The sequence below is a fragment of the Alosa alosa genome, chromosome 6, assembly GCF_017589495.1.
Source record: "Alosa alosa isolate M-15738 ecotype Scorff River chromosome 6, AALO_Geno_1.1, whole genome shotgun sequence".
Lineage (NCBI taxonomy): Eukaryota > Metazoa > Chordata > Actinopteri > Clupeiformes > Clupeidae > Alosa > Alosa alosa.
The window spans coordinates 369,776-389,609 of NC_063194.1; the positions used below are offsets into that span (position 1 = coordinate 369,776).

General features: G+C 40.6%; 1 protein-coding gene across 1 annotated transcript in view; it reads left to right on the plus strand.

The window, feature by feature from the left end:
• The window catches only part of usp31 (ubiquitin specific peptidase 31), a 204,920-nt gene that overhangs the window by 69,046 nt on the left and 116,040 nt on the right, over nucleotides 1-19,834 (plus strand). The gene's annotated exons all lie outside the window — the stretch shown is intronic.

Consider the following 19,834-nt stretch of genomic DNA (forward strand, 5'->3'; position numbering starts at 1 on the left):
AGCTAATTGATTATATAACCTGTACACCAGCAATTGTTGAACATTTACCTGTACAAGTACATTGACAGTAGCCCAGCCTAACAGCATGTTGTAGGCCTACTGTAGAAATTTCACTTAAATTGCAACCGCAACATGCCTGCTTGCCAACGTTCAAACGACAACGAAAAAGATAATAAAACAACAAGAGGGTTGAGTCTGAATGACACTGAGTTTTTAGACACTGAGTTTTTGTAGTTAAGAAATATTTTCGTATAAAAAAAATGGTCATTCTTCAATCTCCTTCACTGACGCCTATGGAAAAGGCTTAACGTCCCAAAACAACGATCAATGATCATCAAATTTCTCTCTCACATTGCTCCTCATAACCATCTATAAAAAAGTGTTTTTTCTTTTCTTTTTGAGCACATCCGAATCCCAGGACATAACGCACTGGACCTTATAATAGGCTCGAGATATAATTCCAAAGGGGGCAGATAGGGGCCACTGCACTTAAAACTTAAAAAGATGAAGCTTTCCGATCTTTGAAATTGCGACCAGTGACTGGCATCGGGTGAACGAAGCTTTTCGAAGTCGAACAGGCTATTAAAAACTATTTGCGCACCTCCATGTCACAGGAGAGACTGGGCTCTCCCTTCTATGAAAAAGACGTTAGGCTACCTGCAAACTGGCCTATGATTTCATTGCTGAGTTTGCGGCAAAGCAAGAAAAATGTTTTTTTCCTGAGTCAGGATATGGCGAGTCAGTGTAATTTATTTGTCCAATGTTAGCCTATAGATACAGACCAGTACATCTTATCAATAGTTTGAATGTCGGGTGTGTGTTTCTGCTCATTGACAAATACCCTTCAGCACAATGATTCATGCCCAATTAATTCCCCTGTTAAAGTGTTAAGCCTTTGTTATACTATTTGGTTTCGTGGATGTAGCCTATGATAAACACCATATGGCCAAATATGTGACTCAGCTAATGTTATAGGCTATACAATTGAATTTCCCTCTTAAAGGCAAGCTGGTGTAGCTTATTAGACTAGGCTACTATTAAAATCGACGTAGCCTTGGCTATGTGTAAAGTAAGCTATCGCATGATTTCATGCACGTAAGTGAAAAGGGCCTTGCATCTGTCAAGTTAAGCAAAGGGCCTTGCATCCCCTTGCGACGGCCCTGCAGCTCCTCCTAAGACAGCGAGGAAAAAGTTAAAATACGCCATAAACCGGGAAAAGTTGACAGGTTTGTTTTAGGTCCCGGTGATTTATTTGTGAAATTGTGCAAAAGCGACAGCCTTTTCAAAGCATTTCAAGGAAGGAGTCAGTAGCATGCAAGCTCCCAAATTGACCCAGTAGCCTAAGGCATCAATAAATTGTTGGGACTGGGGAGGGTCATCGCGTTTTTCTCAATCACTTTGGAGGGTCATAGAAAAAATTCTTGCTGGCGAGGGAGGGTCCGCCTTTTTTTGACTAACGCTCCCAAAACTCCTCCGGTAGCCCCTTAATTAAATAAATAACGAATAGTCCCTAATTGATTAATAGCCTAGGCCTACACCAGCAATTGTTGAACATTGACCTGTACAGGACATTGACAGTAGCCCAGCCTAACAAGCAAATGTTGCAAAATACATCAAAAGACGCAATTAATCAGAAATAAATAATGTAATCTGCATCGCTTTATTTAACAAACTGCAAGCAACAAGAGCATTGAGTTCGCTGTAAGGCCAAACCCAAGAGCAAAGCCTATCTGTTAAGGCAGTCGATAGGCTATATAATGAGCTGTGTGCCTGGAAAGACGATAGATGACGGCTCTGGTCATCCCATACCCTCCCCCCACTTCCTGTAGCCTACCATTATGAAGGCCTGTAGCCTAAAACGACTTGTTGCCGTTTTGTGACATTAAGCTTTTTCACATTAAGCCCCCCTCCCCCATCCCCTTCTTTCACAAGCAGTGGGGGAGCGCGGGGCACAAAGTAACACTTTTTGGTAGACAAAGGAGGGTTCTCTGCGCTTCTGTCGTTTGGCCACAATTCGTTGCAACCAGGCCAGGATAGATATTTTTAGAGGAGAGGCTGGTGCAGCTCAGATGTCTTCTTAATTTTCTTTATTCTTCAGTAAAAGGTGCAGAACATTATTAAACTTTGACTAACATTTCGATGTGTCGATGTTTTTTTGACTAACGAACATCGAAAACGTTAGTCAAAGTTTAATAATGTTCTGCACCTTTTACTAAAGAATAAAGAAAATTAAAAAGACATCTGAGCTGCACCGCATCTCTCTTCTCTAACACTTTTGGCTTTGGCTAAATATTTCTAAAATCATTTGAGTTTCACTAGTCACATGTTTTAACAAGCAACACTTCTTATTGAACTAATAACAGGCGTGTGTCGAAAATTGACTTTATTTTCCATAATGGAGAAATAACATGCAGAATCTACCAAGGTCAATCTTGCCAAAAAGCCCTCAAACCTGAAAACACATGAGGCAAAAGTGCAAAAAATCACAAAACTAACTAAACTAACACGCGCATATTTTTGTATTGCAATCATTGTAGCCTACAGTTGTAACAGCGCATAACAGTCGTTTTACTCCCCGGATGCGCTCATTATAAAGAACGTTTAACGTGTCCCAAAAACAGCTATCAATTAATCACCAAACGTCTTATAAACAAGTATTGCCAGGAGCAACACCTTGCAAAAAATGATAACAATAGGCCTAGGCCTTTATATGGCTCTGCTCCTGCCTAGATTCGAACTCAGAACTACCTGAAAGTTGCAGACCTGTTCTGGAAATACGTGCATTAACCCACTCGACCGTCAGACAACGCTATCTGCTTCGAGTAGGCCTACACTGGTTGCTGTGGCACAGTCTTGAGTGACCGAATTCGTTTTTCTTTGTCATATGAATGCTGTCATTTTGTTAACATTACTGTTAAGGAGATGCTGTAGGCAAAGTCTATATTTCAACCTTGTTAGTGTAGTAAAAAAAATCAGAACTATTCACAAGGTTTCTGGGCAGCATATTTATGTTCTGTTAGCAAGCGAACTTCTCATGACTACCGACAAAGTAGCCTACTGCCAGCTGATGAAGCTCTCATTTTAAAACATTACTGAGAGACAGACACTGTACAATCAAGAAATCTTGCCACTGAATCCAAAACTATGTTTAACATTATGTACAAGGCTTAGGCTACAGTGGACTAGCATGTTGCAGGGGCTGCTAAAAACACAGACAAACACACTGAAAACTCGGCCAATCACAGCCCTTGCTGTTGAATGCGCCGTCTGGTTCGACCGTGGAACTCCACAGCGGACTATGGTGCCCCCAAGCGGCTGCAGTTGTACTTACATTTCACCATTCACCATGATCGTGAATGAAGTGTACATTTTTAACTGGGACCCACTGTAAAGTGTGTTAACATGATACCAAGAGTGAATGTATGTCTCATAGCTCATCTCGGCTTGTCCCCTGCACTCAGAAATCTGGCGCTAGTTAGCCGATGCTACCAACAGTTTTTCAATGGGGGTGTCTCGGGCATCGGCCTAGCCATGCAAATAAATCACTGTTTTACACCATTTACGAGGCTCAAAGTAGCTCCATACTTCATTGGTAGACTTCCGAGGGCCTTGACATTTAAAACAAAACATTGAGAATGGAGTGGAATGGAATGGAGCTACTTTGAGCCTCATAAATGGTGTAAAGCAGTGATTTATTTGCATGTTTCAACACAATTTAGGTTAATATCACACCGGAATTCTCCTTTAAGGTGAGACACTACAGGTGAATAGGGTAAAATTGTTAAATAATAGACATTACCATGAAACTTCCTCAGTTGATTACTTAAGTATGAACAAAAAATGTATTACAAGTTTTTGAAATTCGAATGTTTAATTATGCAAGTTAGGCATTATCTCATTAAATATGTGCGATGTTGCATATATTTTTGGTAGATAGATCAGAACATATGATAAAGCCAGGTACATTTGTTTGCATACAAGATGAAAAATAAATTACAAAGTTTGGTGTACATAGGTGCTACATACGCTGAGATGTTTCTACTGGAAAATGAGAAAAATTCAGTTTGAGAAAACAGCTTTGGAACACAGTGAAGAGATTCCGTTCTCAGCGTAGACTCGTCTTTGAACTTTCGCGATTGGTTGCGGATACAAAGGAAGTGTCCATATTTGGATTGCACAACGTCATGCAGGAAAAACAGAGCTTTCCAACGGTACTACACATGATATGTTTCGTATCACGGTCGCGGAAGAGCATGAAACGTTACGAAGAGCATGACGGCTAACTTTTGGTGAATTTAGGAGAAATATACAGGCGTGAGTAGACACCTAAATGTGTAAATTGGACTTTGTTGTTGTAGTAGTGTGAAAGAATACATGCGAAGGTAGCAAATTAGCTCAAAATCTCGAAATTCACCAGTGCATGAAAAAACGATGTTTTCACCTGCCGTGTCTCGCCTTAAGTAAAAAATGAGGAAATATCCAACCTTTAAGGACATCAATTTTCTTTGTGAATGAATAATGTATCGTAAATAAATAAATGTTCTTCCTTACAGGGGTCCATAAGTATTCCCACCCCTGTGTTAAATTCCCATAGAGGCAGGCAGATTTTTATTTTTAAAGGCCAGTTATTTCATTGATCCAGGATACTATCCTGATAAAGTTCCATTAGCCTTTGGCCCCACATCATCACATACCCTTCTCCATACCTAGAGATTGGTATTTCAGTTAGCCTATTAGCTGGTTTGATGCTCAATGCAAAATGAAATAACTTGCCTTTAAAAATAAAAAACTTGCCTTCATGAAATAACTGGCCTTTTAAAAATAAAAATAAAATTGGTATCCTTAACACTTTGAGTGCCAAAAACACAATATTGCTTTTTTTGTTCCAATGCGTTGAGTGGCAAAAACTACATTTTTTTTTACATTACAAAAATAGACAATGTGCGATTTTGGGAACTCTATGATGAATAGAACTGAAACTCATGAAAACGCACAATCTAGGCCAACTCTCTCTGTGTCTCTCCATTCTACAAGGATATAAGGCACATTCCATCCAACTGTCTATCCATCCATCTTCTTCAAACCATTCACTAATCCACCCTATTCTAAATGTTGATAAATTAAACTATTTATCAACATCCATTAAACAATCTGTCTATCAACATCCATTACACTTTCTGTCTATCAACATCCATTACACTATCTACATTTAACTTTTAAACTATCTACTCTGTCTCAGGCTTTAAGCATACAATCTGGCTCTCTTAAGACTACAGATCCTGCTCAACTGTTTCCTCTTCCCACAACTGTTTCAAAACAAAAGTCCTCACTACAATAATTCACTATTAAATAATTTAACCATTTAAACTACTCAACTATTTAACTGGTCAGCCATTTCAACTGACAGTTATCATCAACTATGACTTCTATGACTCCCGCCAACTGTTTCCAAATAAAAGTTTGTTTTTGCATTTTATGTTAATACATTTTTTGCATTTTCATGCACTGGTAATTCCTCAGAAATACATTTTCTAGTTATTATTAATAATACATTTTATTTGTTACACAGCGCCTTTCAAAGAACCAAGGTCGCTGTCCCCCTTCTGAGGAAACAGTGGTAAAAGTGACTAGAGGCAAATGTGTGAGATGCTGTTATAATGCTTAGAAGTTGTGTCATGTCTTACTCGTCTTGGTATGGAATAAGCAAACGAAACACAAAATGTTTAGCTTTATCTTTTCAAAGACCTCAATGTAAACAACATGTATGTTAGGCTATGGCAGAACATAACTGGTAGGAGGCTACGTAATCTAAGTTACATAGTATTAAAGTTATTGGTCAAGTCAAGTCAAGTTTATTTATATAGCACATTTCATACACAGAGGTCATTCAATGTGCTTTACATAAACAAAACCAAACGATAATAACAAATAAAAGCATAGAAGGGCAATATAGTCAAAGAATAGTTAAAAGGTAAAGATCATAATAAAAAGAAAACATAAAACACAAGGTAAAATCATTTAAAAATAAAGAATAATTAGTAAGCAAAAACAAAGGCAAAAGTAGTAAAAAAGTAATAAAAGACAAAGTAGAATAATTATCGAGGCAGATTCAGAATTTGTAACTTCGGCACAGTTAGCAGAAAGCGCCTGAGAACAGTTTGGTCTTAAGTCTAGATTTAAAACTGGCTACAGTTGGGGCCTTTTAATGTCATCCGAAAGTTGGTTCCACAGCTGAGCCAGCATAGCAGCTAAAAGCTGCTTCACCATGTTTAGTTCTAACTGTAGGTTTTACTAGCAGGTTTTTCACCTGGGACCTGAGAGGACGAGAAGGTGTGTACTGCTGAAGCATGTCTGACAAGTATTTAGGTCCTGCTCCATTTACTGATTTATAAACAAGCAATAGTGCTTTAAAGTCAATTCTGTGACTTACTGGAAGCCAGTGCAAGGACTTAAAAATTGGAGTAATGTGGTCAGTTCTTTTAGTTTTGTTAGAGTCCTAGCTGCTGCATTTTGTATCACCTGAAGCTGTTTAATAGTCTTTTTAGGAAGGCCTGTGAACAGTCCATTGCAGTAATCAACCCTGCTGGAGATAAATGCATGAATGAGTTTTTCTAAGTCATGTTTTGACATCAGCCCTCTGAGTTTGACAATATTTTTGAGGTGGTAAAAGCTGATTTAGTTATCGCTTTCATGTGGCTGTTGAAATTTAGATCACTGTCAATTAATACACCAAGGTTTTTAACAGTATCCTTTGCCTTCAACCCTTTTGTGTCAAGGAGAGTGGCAACCCTAAGTCTTTCCTCATTTTTACCAAATATAATTACTTCAGTTTTTTCTTTGTTCAGCTGAAGAAAATTTTGAGACATCCAGGTGTTGATTTGTTCTATACACTGACACATAGATTCAAGAGGACCATAGTTGTTTGGTGATAGAGCTAAGGTAAATTTTTTGTGTCATCTGCATAGCTATGATATGAAATCAAATTATTTTGAATGATTTGTCCAAGTGGGAGCATATAGAGGTTGAATAATAGTAGCCCCAAGATCGACCCCTGGGAACACCACAGGTCAAGGACGTTGGTGTTGAGGTACAGTTTCCGATGGCAACAAAGAAGCTCCTTTCTTGTAGATATGATTTTAGCCAGCTGATAACTATGCCTGTAAATCCAACCCAGTGTTCTAGTCTGTGTAGTAAAATATTGTGATCAACAGTGTCAAATGCTGCACTAAGGTCCAGTAGCACTAGGACTGATGTTTTACCTGAATCTGTGTTGAGGCGTATGTCATTGGAAACTTTAATGAGAGCTGTTTCAGTGCTGTGATTTGCCCGAAAACCAGACTGAAAGTAATCAAAATACCCATTTGATGTTAGGAAGGTGGTTAATTGATTAAAGACTACTTTTTCAATAATTTTGCCAATAAAAGGTAGATTGGATATGGGCCTGTAATTGTTTAGCATGGAGGCATCCAGGTTATTCTTCTTGAGAAGTGGCTTTACAACAGCTGTTTTCAGTGACTTAGGAAAAGTGCCAGACAGCAATGATACATTTACAATTTGAAGGACATCCGCCACTATGAGGTGAAAAACAGTTTTGAAGAAATTGGTAGGCAGAGTGTCTAAGACACATGTGGAAGGGCTGAGATTCTGTACCGTTTTTCAAGTGTTTAAGTAGTCTATCAAGCTGAACTCTGACATCAAGTTGAGTTTCCCTCTGTTTGTTGCTGGAAGTTCAGGTTGTTGAATTTGTAATTGAGCAGATATGTTGAGTCTGATTTTGTCAATTTTACCTTTAAAAAAAGATGAAAACTCATTGCATTTATTAGTTGAGAGAAGTTCAGGCTAATTTTGAGGGGATTTGTTAACTTATCAACAGTTGAAAATAGAATACGAGTGTTATTTGAACTTCTATTGATAATGTTAGAAAAGAAAGACTGTCTTGCTTTGCATATTTCAGAGTTATATGTGCGGAGCATCTCTTTATGGATTTCATAGTGGATCTGAAGTTTGTATTTACGCCATTTTCTTTCAGTCTTCCTACACTCTCTTTTTAGAAGTTTAACTGCTGGATTTTGCCTCCATGGTGCTTTCTGTTTGTCCTTAACTTTCTTGAATTGTAATGGAGCAATGTCATCCATAATGTTTGCCATTTTTGCATTAAAGTGATCAAATAAGTCTTCAGAGTCTGACAGTTGACTTGACTTTAGTGAAAGTGCTTGCTCAAAGAGAGCACTTGTCTGATCATTTATGATTCTCCTTTTACCATCATAGCTGTGTTTTGAGTGTGTGGGGACATAGACACATCAAAGAACACGCAAAAAATGATCAGATAAGGCCAGGTCTTTAACAGCTGTAGAGACATCGAGACCCTTTGTGATAACAAGGTCGAGGGTATGGCCGAGAGAGTGTGTTGGCCCCTGTACATGCTGTGTTAGGGAGAAAGTATCGATTAGTGCAATGAATTCCTTGGCATAATTGTTTTCAGGATTATCCACATGCAAGTTTAGATCCCCTGATATAATAAGACAGTCATACTCTATGCAAACTACTGATAGCAGTTCACCTAGCTCTTCAAGAAAAACTTTAGCTGAATGTTTTGGAGGCCTGTAAATTGTCAGTAATAAAATCTGAGGAGAAGACTTAATGCATGCACACAGATATTCAAATGAAGTAAAGTCACCGAATGATGACTGATTGCACTGAAAAGACGTCTTGAAAATTGTGGCTATCCCCCCACCTCTTTTATTTGCTCTGGTAGCACTCAAAAACTGAAGTTTGGGGAGCTGATTCGATGAGAGTAGCAGCACTGTTTGCTTGATCTAACCATGTCTCAGTTAAAAGTAAAAAATCAAGGTTGTGTGTGCAAATTAGATCATGAATTAAGAATGATTTGTTTGAAAGAGATCTGATATTTAGGAGTGCTAGTTTTGTTAGTTTAAGTGTTGGGGAAATATGATCCATGGGGGAAATCTGAGGTTGATGTGGTACGGGTAGGAGATTGGACTGGTTTACCCTATAAGCTCGATGCATTTGTGTTCTATTTCTTGTCAATACAGGAATAGAGAATGTCATGGGCTTACTGGGTCCCGCATGTTCTCAAAACTACTGTCAGTACCATTTATATTGCAGGGACCCTGAGAATATCATGCAATACAGTCATCATATAATTGTCCCCTGCTGCTGCCATCTGTATTTTCCACTGCACATTCCATGCTATATGCCGGCTGAGAAAATGAACTAAGAGGTTGCTGCTGCTTAAGAGATCCTTCTAAACGGGGAGGGGGAGGGCGAGGGGGTGGAGGTGCCCTTCGCTTCTTTGGTGCTAATGATCTTGGGCTAGTAAAACTCTGCATGGCTACTGGTAGCAGTCTCTCCATTCTTGCAGGGGAACATAATGTGCTTGGGTGGGGATGGTGATGGGTATTCAGGGGATCCTGTGGAGTTTGAGTGGGTGGTGGGATGAAGGGGTGGGGATGGTGATGGGAGATTAGGGGGGTTTGTGTGGCCTGGGGAGTTTGATTGGGTGGGGACGTGATTGGGTGTGGGTGGTGATGGGAAATCAAGGAGGTTGGGGTTGAAAATTGATCCAGAGTCTCCATCTGCCTGCTGAGGTTCTGGGAAGTTTGTTGCAGATGCTCCGCTTTCAGCATGTATTCCAGTAGTGTATTCCATGTTGTTGTGTCTTTGTGGTGACAAGGAGACGACGGAGGTGGGGAGGGGTATTGGTACTGGTGTTACAACATGACCCTTCCTTTCTGATATCCTCTCAGCAGCTTTGATAGGTGCTATCTCCTCATGCTCATCACATCCATTTGTTTGCTGAGATTCCAGGGAGTTTGACGCCAGTGATTGACTTTGAGTCATTTTAGCAGCACCCATCTTATCTTGTCCAGTGGACATGGCTTGGCATTGTTGAGCTGGTTGTTTATGTTTCTCCAAGGTCTGCATTTCAGTGGAGGCTAGCGGGTGGTTATCAGAGGGCCCCACAGCAGGGGAGGTTGGGCATATCTCTGTTTCAGCCTGTGCAGAGTTTTTTGGTTTAGCTGAGTTGTTGATGTCATCCGCTTGTTCCGTCTGTATGGCCACTGAGCGCTTATCAGAGGCTCGGCTCAAGGTTGGCAGAAAAAATGTTGGGTGCAGGAGAGAGAGAGGTGATAGTATTCGGTTAAGATCTTGGCCCCAGTCCAACTCAGCTCTGTGCTATTTGGTCTGAAGTATTCCCTGCGATTCCAAAAAGGTTAAAATTGTCAATAAAATTCATCCCAACTGAAAAGCATGTTTTTTGCGAGCCAGGTGTTTAAACTGAATAGTCTGGAAAATACAAAGCTTCCCTCTGCTGGGAGTGGGCCACTGATGAAAATTTGTATTCCAAGCTCATATAGGGCCGAGAAAAAGTTCCTTGAAATCTTCTTTGACATACAGCTGTTCTCTGTAGATGTCATTTGCTCCAACATGCACAATGATGCGCTTGATAGTTGCATATTTTGACACCAGTTCTGCAAGCTTGTTTTTTGTGTCAGAAACTGAAGCATTTGGGAAACAACATACAATCATCCTTTCCCCATTTATATGTCTCACAGCAAAGTCGCCTAGAACGAGGGTTGTGGGATGAATAGGGGTCGAGTGCTGCTTCTTGTCTGTGCCCATCTTTCTTTTGTTGTGGTTTGATCGCTGCCTGCTTTGGGTCTGTTCCCTGGGAAATTCCTCTCACGTCCCGGAGGCATTCAAATCTGTTCCATAGTGTTAGGGGCTGTGGGCTTCCCTTAGGACCACAAGCCCTGTAGTAGTTTGCTGATCTGTCTGTATTTCTGATACGAGGCCTGAAGTTAACATCTGAATTTACTGGTGTTGAGGTAATTACAGTTCTTGTATTACGTTTTTGTTTTTTGTTCTGGCACCTTGCCTGTGCCAAGGCTCTGTACTCACATTTCCCTTTGTGAGGTCGATGCATTCATCTGCTCTATTAGCAGTGATATTAGACTGCTGGGTTACATTCTCTGCATTTCCAGTAGTTGCTGTACTCACTTCATGAGATGCCTCTCGTAGTTCATCTGTCGTTGATGGAAGGGCATGCATCTTTGATTCAAAGTAGAAATCCTCTGTTCTAGCTCAGTACATTTTCGGCATGATCTCCTGGGTCTCTGGCGGGAGGGCGCATTTTGTTTTAATCCAACTTCAAGGTGAATTGCCGTTCAGTTTTGCTTTCGTTGACTTGGCTGGCTCATTTAAAGTAAAAAACTAACCACTAAAGTTTCAGATTTAAATGTACTGGTTTCACTGTCTTTGCTAAACTAGCTTGTTAATGAAATAAAAGAATGAAAAAGAGTGGAAATTGCTAAAAGGATAGGTGAAGCAGGAGCAGTGTGAAATGCGTCCTACTCGCTTGAGTAGGAGTTGAGAAAGATGGGAAAAAGTTTACATATGTCTGTACAGTAGGCCCCATTGGAATTGGATTGAAATACAATCCCAATAAATAATGTTAATCAACCAACCACGGTAATGCTAGGAATGCAGTAACAGATTGGCAATTATGTCTAGGAAACATGACATTAGTTTACAGTTTATTTTAGGCACACAAAAGTATAACAGGATGGGATAGATACATGTTCTTTGACGTTTCCAAGTGTGTGATTATCCTTTCAGGAATGTACAATAACATGTACAACGGCCATGGCGTGCCCTTTGCTTTATCCGTGATGCCCCTTTGAAAATCAGAGGTTCACAGGCCACTGTGGCCTTGGTGCCCCCTTCTTTTGATATTCTGCTTTGCGTCCGACTAGCAAATTTTTTTTTTTTTTTTTTTAGCCTATGGCCTGTCAAATTAAGCTTAGCATTCACAGCGCAAATTAATTTAAGTATTTTACACAGTGGAGAAAGTGACAGCGCATGGAAAGAAAGGTGCGTCCAAATTCATTAATTCTCTGCTGAACTACGCGAAGTAGCCTACTCGTCACACAGACATTGCATGTATCACATCACACAAAAGAGCTTTTTCTCAGCTTTTAAACAATGTTAGTCGCTAGTTGTTGTGGTAATTGGTTCAGGAAAGAAATGACTTTAATTTAATCGTATTACATTCTGCGCCCATCTCCCTACCCATTCATCTCAGTGGAATACTTCACAAACTTTTCCCTCAACACATCACAAACCATGTATCAGAAGAAACAGCAGACCTTACCGAACACAAAGGTGTAACCCATTCCCATGTACCGTCAGCCATTCCAGTAATCCGGTTTTAAATTTGCAGCAATGTCTAAATGCATGTCTCCAACTTTGGGCTTTAGGTTTCACAATGTGCCTAGATATCTGTATACATTAAAATCAGAGGATATACAGCTAACTAAGAGTTTGTCAAAGTAGCCTTAATGATCTCAAAATGCTAAGCATGCATGTAGACTATTTGAGTTTCTTAAAGCTGAACTGTGCTTAAATTGTTATGATGATTTCATAACAGGCCAAATATAAAATAAATACTAAATATAGCCTAGATATCTGTAGATATTAAAATCAGTTCTATGATTTACAGTTCTATGTAATATGTCATGTGTTTTTGTACAGTTACATACCAAAATTGCAGGTCTACTGCTGTGAATAGGCTAAATATAACTTTTATCATTTTTATGTAGCCTACTGTAAGGTTAACTTTGGCCTTGGTGCCCTGACGTGTGGCCTTTGTGCCCCCCACCAAATATGCCCAACTGAAGGCCAAGTGGCCTTGCCCCTAAAATTATGAAATTCCAAGCCTGCATGTACAGTAATTATTGCCTGGCTGGGATAGTCAACTGTGTAGCTAAACCGAGTGCTAGCTAGCTAACAACCAAACATGAGACTGTTAGCAGTGTAGTTTGAACTGTAAACTGTGAGAAGTGCTTGAATTTTGACCTGCTACCGATTAGGCGTAAGATTTACAACCGATGAGAGGATGGCTTAAAGCATAGATGATGCATCTGGTGTATCTGGCCCTATTACGGTTTTTCATGTGATGTATTAGGTTCTATAATGCTTTGTTTACCACCACCTGGTAGGCAAAGGACACATTGAACCTATTGAACGTCATTGTCTGCAGTTGCCTCTTGGTAGGCTACAGTGGGTCCCAGTTAAGACTTCATTTAAGACACTTCATTAAGACACTTCATTCACCATCAAGGTGATTCACGCAGCTGGGTGAAATGTAAGTACAACTGCAGCCGCTTGGGGGCAGCATAGTCCGCTGTGGCGTTCCACGGTCGAACCGGACGGAGCATTCGACAGCAAGGGCTGTGATTGGCCGAGTTTTCAGTGCGTTTCTCTGTGTTTTTAGCAGCCCCTGCAACATGCTAGTCCACTGTAGCCTATAAGCTTTGTACATAATGTTAAACATAGTTTTGGATTCAGTGGCAAGATGTCTTGATTGTACAGTGCCTGTCTCTCAGTAATGTTTTAAAATGAGCGCTTCGTCAGCTGGCAGTAGGCTACTTTGTCGGCAGTCATGAGAAGTTAAACTTGCTAACAGAACATAAATATGCTGCCCAGAAACCTCGTGAATAGTTCTGATTTGTTTTACTACACTAACGAGGTTAAATATAGCCTTTGCCTACAGCATCTCCTTAACAGTAATGTTAACAAAATGACAGCATTCATATGACAAAGGAAAACGAATTCGGTCACTCAAGACTGTGCCACAGCAACCAGTGTAGGCTACAGTCCTACCCAATAGGCCTACTCGAAGCAGATAGCGTTGTCTGACGGTCGAGTGGGTTAATCGCCAGCGATTTCCAGAACAGGTCTGCAACTTTCAGGCAGTTCTGAGTTCAAATCTAGGCAGGAGCAGAGCCATATAAAGGCCTAGGCCTATTGTTATCATTTTTTGCAAGGTGTTGCTCCTGGCAATACTTGTTTATAAGACGTTTGGTGATTAGTTGATAGCTGTTTTGGGACCGCGTTAATGCGTTCTTTATAATGGCGCATACGGGGAGTAAAACGACTGTTCTGGCTGTTACAACTGTAGGCTACAATGATTGCAATACAAAAATATGTGCGTGTTAGTTTTGTGATGTTTTGCACTTTTGCCTCATGTGTTTTCAGGTTTGAGGGCTTTTTTGGCAAGATTGACCTTGGTTAGACTCTGACCTTGGTTATTTCTCCACATGGAAAATAAAGTAAATTTTCGACACACGTCTGTTATTAGTTCAATAACAAGTGTTCCTTGTTAAAACATGTGACTAGTGAAACTCAAATGATTTTAGAAATATTTAGCCAAAGCCAAAAAGTGTTAGAGAGAAGGAGAGACGCCGGTGCAGCTCAGATGTCTTCTTAATTTTCTTTCTTCTTTAGTAAAAGGTGCAGAACATTATTAAACTTTGACTAACGTTTCGATGTTCGTTAGTCAAAAATATCGAAGTCAAAGTTTAATAATGTTCTGCACCAGAACATCAGCACCTGCACATCAGGTGGGATGGAAAACTCCATATAACACAGCTCAGACGACGTGACACCTCTGATGAAGGCTACAGAGGCAAGGTAGCCGAAACTTGTCAGGTACACAATTTTACCTGATTGGCTTGTACAGAGAAACAGTAAGAATTAATGTTCTGCACCTTTTACTAAAGAATAGAGAAAATTAAGAAGACATCTGAGCTGCACCGGCGTCTCTCCTTCTCTCTAAAATATCTGTCCTGGCCTGGTTGCACCGGATTGTCGCCAAACGACAGAAGCGCGGAGAACCCTCTTTTGTCTACTAAAAAGTTACTTTGTGCCCCGCGCTCCCCCACTGCTTGTGAAAGAAGGGGGTGGGGGAGGGGGCTTAACGTGAAAAAGCTTAATGTCCCAAAACGGCAACAAGTCATAATGGTAGGCTACAGGAAGTGGGGGGAGGATATGGGATGACCAGAGCCGTCTTCGCTGTATATTTAGAAAGCAAGGCGCTCACAGCTCGTTACCATATAGCCTATCGAGTGCCTTAACAGATAGGCTCTGCTCTTGGGTTTGGCCTCACAGCGAACTCAACCCTCTTGTTGCTTGCAGCGATGCCGATTACATTATTTATTTCTGATTAATTGCGTCTTTTGATGTCTTTTGCAACATCTGCTTGTTAGGCTGGGCTACTGTCAATGTCCTGTACAGGTAAATGTTCAACAATTGCTGGTGTAGGCCTACAGGCTATGATCAATTAGGGACTGTTCGTTATTTATTTAAGGGGCTACCGGAGGAGTTTTGGTTTCTATGACCCTCCAAAGTAATTGAGAAAAAACGCATGACCCTCCCCAGTCCCAACAATTTATTGATGCCTTCTGTAGGCTACTAGGTCAATTTGGGAGCTTGCATACGACACCTTCCTTGAAATGCCTTGAAAAGGCTGTCGTTTGCACAATTTCACAAATAATCACCGGGACCGAAACAAACCTGTCAACTTTTCCCGGGTTTATCGCGTATTTTAACTTTTTCCTCGCTGTCTTAGGAGGAGCTGCAGGGCGTGGCGAGGCCTTGTGCGAACTTGACAGATGCATGAACTTACGTGCATGAAATCATGCGATAGCTTACTTTACACATAGCCAAGGCTACCGTCGGTGCATTTTAGTAGCCTAGTCTAATAAGCTACACCAGCTTGTCTTTAAGAGGGGAAATTGTATAGCCTTTAACATTAGCTGAGTCACATATTTGGCCATATGGTGTTTATCATAGGCTACATCACGAAACCAAATAGTGTAACAAAGGCGAACACTTTAACAGGAAATTAATTGGGCATGAATCATTGTGCTGAACGGTATTTGTCAATGAGCAGAAACGCACACGACATTCAAACTGTTGATAAGATGTGCACTATGAAACTGGTCTGTAGGCTAACATTGGACAAATAAATGACACTGACTCGCCATATCCTGACTCTGAAAAAGAGCCCAGAGCCCAGTCTCTCCTGTGACATTGAGGTGCGCAAATAGTTTTTAATAGCCTGTTCAACTTCGAAAAGCTTCACCCGATGACAGTCACTAATCGCAAATTTTAAATTTCGGGAAGCTTCGTTCAATCTTTATAAGTTTTAAGTGCAGTAGGCCCCTATCTGCCCCCTTTGGAATTATATCTCGAGCCTATTATAAGGTCCAGTGCGTTATTATGTCCTGGGATTCGGACGTGCTCAAAAAGAAAAGAAAAAACACTTTTTTATAGATGGTTATGAAGAGCAATATGAGTCTGAACTCCGTGTCATTCAGACTCAACCCTCTTGTTGCTTTGATATCTTTTTCGTTGTCGTTTGAACGTCGGCAAGCAGGCATGTTGCGGTTGAAATTTAAGTGACATTTCTACAGTAGGCCTACAACATGCAACATGCTTGTTAGGCAGACATAGGCCTAAAGACCAGAAAATGCTTAAAGTCCATAACTTTATAACTCCATAACATAGGTCCATAACTTGTTATTAGAGGTGTTCAACATACACACATATTGTAGTTTTCGGGTATGAATGGACACTATACATAACTTGAAACATTTAAAAAAAACTTCAATGCACTGCAAATCATGTTAGGTAACAGTCACCTAACCTAATGAGAAGGGTGATACTGATGCATAGCACCTGTCAAATTCTTGATGTCTGGCTGAATGTATGTCTGCTTTAAGCGGAGATCAGGCTCAACATTCAGTTTATTTCTATACTTTGTTTTTAATGCCACAAGCACTGAAAACCCAATTTCACACAGATATGTTGTGGCAAAAGGCATCAGAAACATCAATGCCTTGTTTGACAGATCAGTGTATTCCGAGTGTGTACACATCCAGTTTTAAAGCAGTATCGCAAGATAACTCCACAAGGCTGTCTTGATCCCTTGAACTCAGACCTGCGAGGGCACCCTCATCATGTGAGACAAATGGATTCTGTATCCAGCTATGTTGCTCGCTGAGCACAGGGAAGTATCCACGGAGCTGCGTCTTCAGCGATTGCAGATGCTGTCTGATGGAATCTGTCACAGAACTCGGAATCTGCAGTTCCTTTTGTTGAGGAATTCACACAGATTGTCAAATGACTAGTAATTGTTTTGACTGACTCTTCTGTCCCACAGTTCGAGCTTTCTGATTGTGCCCTCGATCTTACTGTGGACATGAAATGTGGTCACAGCTTTGCCTTAAAGAGATAGATTGAGTCCGTTTAAGTAGCCGAATATGTCCGCCAAATATGCCAAATTGCAGAGCCACTCGAAGTCACAGAATCGGTCGGACAACTCAAACCGGGAGTCAACGAAAAACATCCTGAGTTTGTCTCGTAGTTCAACAAGTCGAGTAAGCACCTTGCCACGCGAAAGCCACCGGACTTCAGTATGCAGAAGAAGCTGTCAGTGCTCGCTCCCCATCTCTGCACATAATATAGAAAACAGACGTGACTGTAGTGGACGACTTTTTATGAAATTGACGTTTTAACGGCTTCATCTAAAACGGTCTTCAACTCTGCAGGCATCATTTTTGTCGCTAATGCCTCTCTGTGTAGGCAGCAATGGACAGCAGTGGCCTGCGAAGCTACGGCTTTGACCCTTCTCACAACTCCGTTGAGTCTCCCCACCATGGCCTGAGCTCCCTCAGTGCTTATTCCCACACACTTGGTCCAGTCTATTTCTTTGGAAACCACGAATTCATTCAGCGTTTAAAAAATGATTTCTCCTGTAGTACGTGCAGGTAGAGGTTTGCAAAACAAAACATCTTCATGGATCTCTTCTTCAAAATCATATATGAAAAAAAAAGAGTAAATGGGCAAAGCTAACAATATCTGTGGACTCGTCAATCTGGAGAGCATAAAAACGACTTGCTCGTATTTTGCTTACAAGCTTTAACACATTTGTTGCCATGTCATCGATACGTCGCTTTACTGTATTATCGGACAAAGAAATAAAATTAAGCGTTTTAGCTGCTTTCTCCCCAATCATCACTTCAACCATCTCTTTGGCAGCAGGTAGAATCAATTCCTCGTCGATTGTGTGTGGTTTTCCTTTCTTAGCAATTAGCTTTGCCACTCGGTAGGACACCTCCACTGCCTTGGCATTTTCACTACCAGTGAGACAAGAAGATTCAATTGATCTCTTACGGTTCTGGGACTCTTTAAGTTTGTTTTGGAAAAAAACTCGAGGGTATGAAGAATAATGTCCATGTTTGGTTTCCAAATGACGGCGTAACTTACATGGTTTCAGAGCCTCATTTGACAGCACCTCTGAGCACAGTACACAGACAGGCAGAGGATCGTGTTCAGGTCCCACACTTGTGAATCCTAATGACAGGTTGTCATCGGAGTACTTCCTACGAGTCCTTTTCTTCAAAGGTTCATCGCTGTGAGCTTCTGATTTGCTTGAAACATTCACTTTAGGCCCATTTTTTCCACCTGACAACCACCGCTCCATTATTCACATTAATGTGTCTTATGGTGCTGGACATTTAGTTGCTTGGAAACACAAACAATGTATCGGAAAGTTACTTATCCGCTCGTGCCCTACTTCTGCCCGAACGTGTGCCACCTATGAATAGGCCAAACAACAACCAAGACTTCGGATTCCTCAACAAACGCAAGCACCCACCCTATAAGGGTAGCCTATCTAAATGATATCCGTTCCAAAAATAACATTGTACAGTGACTGTCTGTGTGCTGTAAATCACGTTGTTGATCCGCGAAACTGGGTGAAATGTGCTAAAGTTAGGCTACTCTGCCTTCAGTTAGCAGAAAAAGTTGCCAACACACAACAATCATAGGCTAGTTGAGACCGACATAACCGCTGGCGTGCCGTGAGTGGGCGGAAATAGTTTGGTAATGGTAGCCTATGGTGTGTGCTCATGAGCACTGTAAATAAAAATCTAATATTTTAGGTTTAGGTTAAGGTAGCAAAAACTTCACGCGAAATTACAGCATTTTCTTTGAAATAGAGAATACTGAATTGTGTTTTCATGTCATACATTATTTTCTCCATTTACGAAATTACTAGGCTTTCGCGGCCCACCAGTGAAAAAGCGGTGATTTTTCGCACACTATGTCTTGCATCTCCTTGTTGCTCATGACTTTGACTACAGAAGAAGTGAATTTGGCGCTGACTTTGGTCTTGGAGCATATAATGATCCGACTAACATGACAATATGGACTGAAATAAAGGCAGGGAAGGTAACATTTCTCACTATAAATGATCAAAATGTGTGATAACAAAACACTATGCAAATAACATTTATCTACTGAAACGGAAACCCCACAGAGGTTTTTTTTGAATGCTAGGCTACTTATCCCCAACTAGCGCGAAGTAAATAGCTACACTAACGCATCAGCGACACACAACTACACGCTACACTCACGCGTAGTTTAGGTGAGCTATAGTTAAAACATAAAACCGCACATACATGAATCTAGCTATGTTTTTGACTATTATGTTTTTCAAGTGCAAGACTGAAATAAGCGTCATGAGTAGGCTTCATGAAAACGTAGCAGCTACAGTGAAACTGTAAGTACAGGGGAAACTGTAAGTATAGGTTGGTGGTAATGGGGGAATTTTTACGAGTACGAGTATATGGGCCCTGTATCGGCCCGATCCCCGATGCCCCGAACAGGTGGTCAAACAGAGATTTCAAACAAACGAGGGAACAACATGTCACAATGCAAAAACGCTGTTTTCACTTGATTACATGCAAAAGTGAAACCAGAGTTTTCCTACATCTCCACTTTGGCCGGGGTTTTCAGAAATAATTGTTTTCAGTTATACAACCTTGTGTAAATGAAAGGCCAAACTGCATTGAAATAAATGTGGCTAGGTGCCACTAACCTAGCCACATGCTGAATTCCAAATGGCAAATTATTTTTGCTTGCAAATTGTGGGGTATTTGTAAAATGTTTAGCCATTAAATTG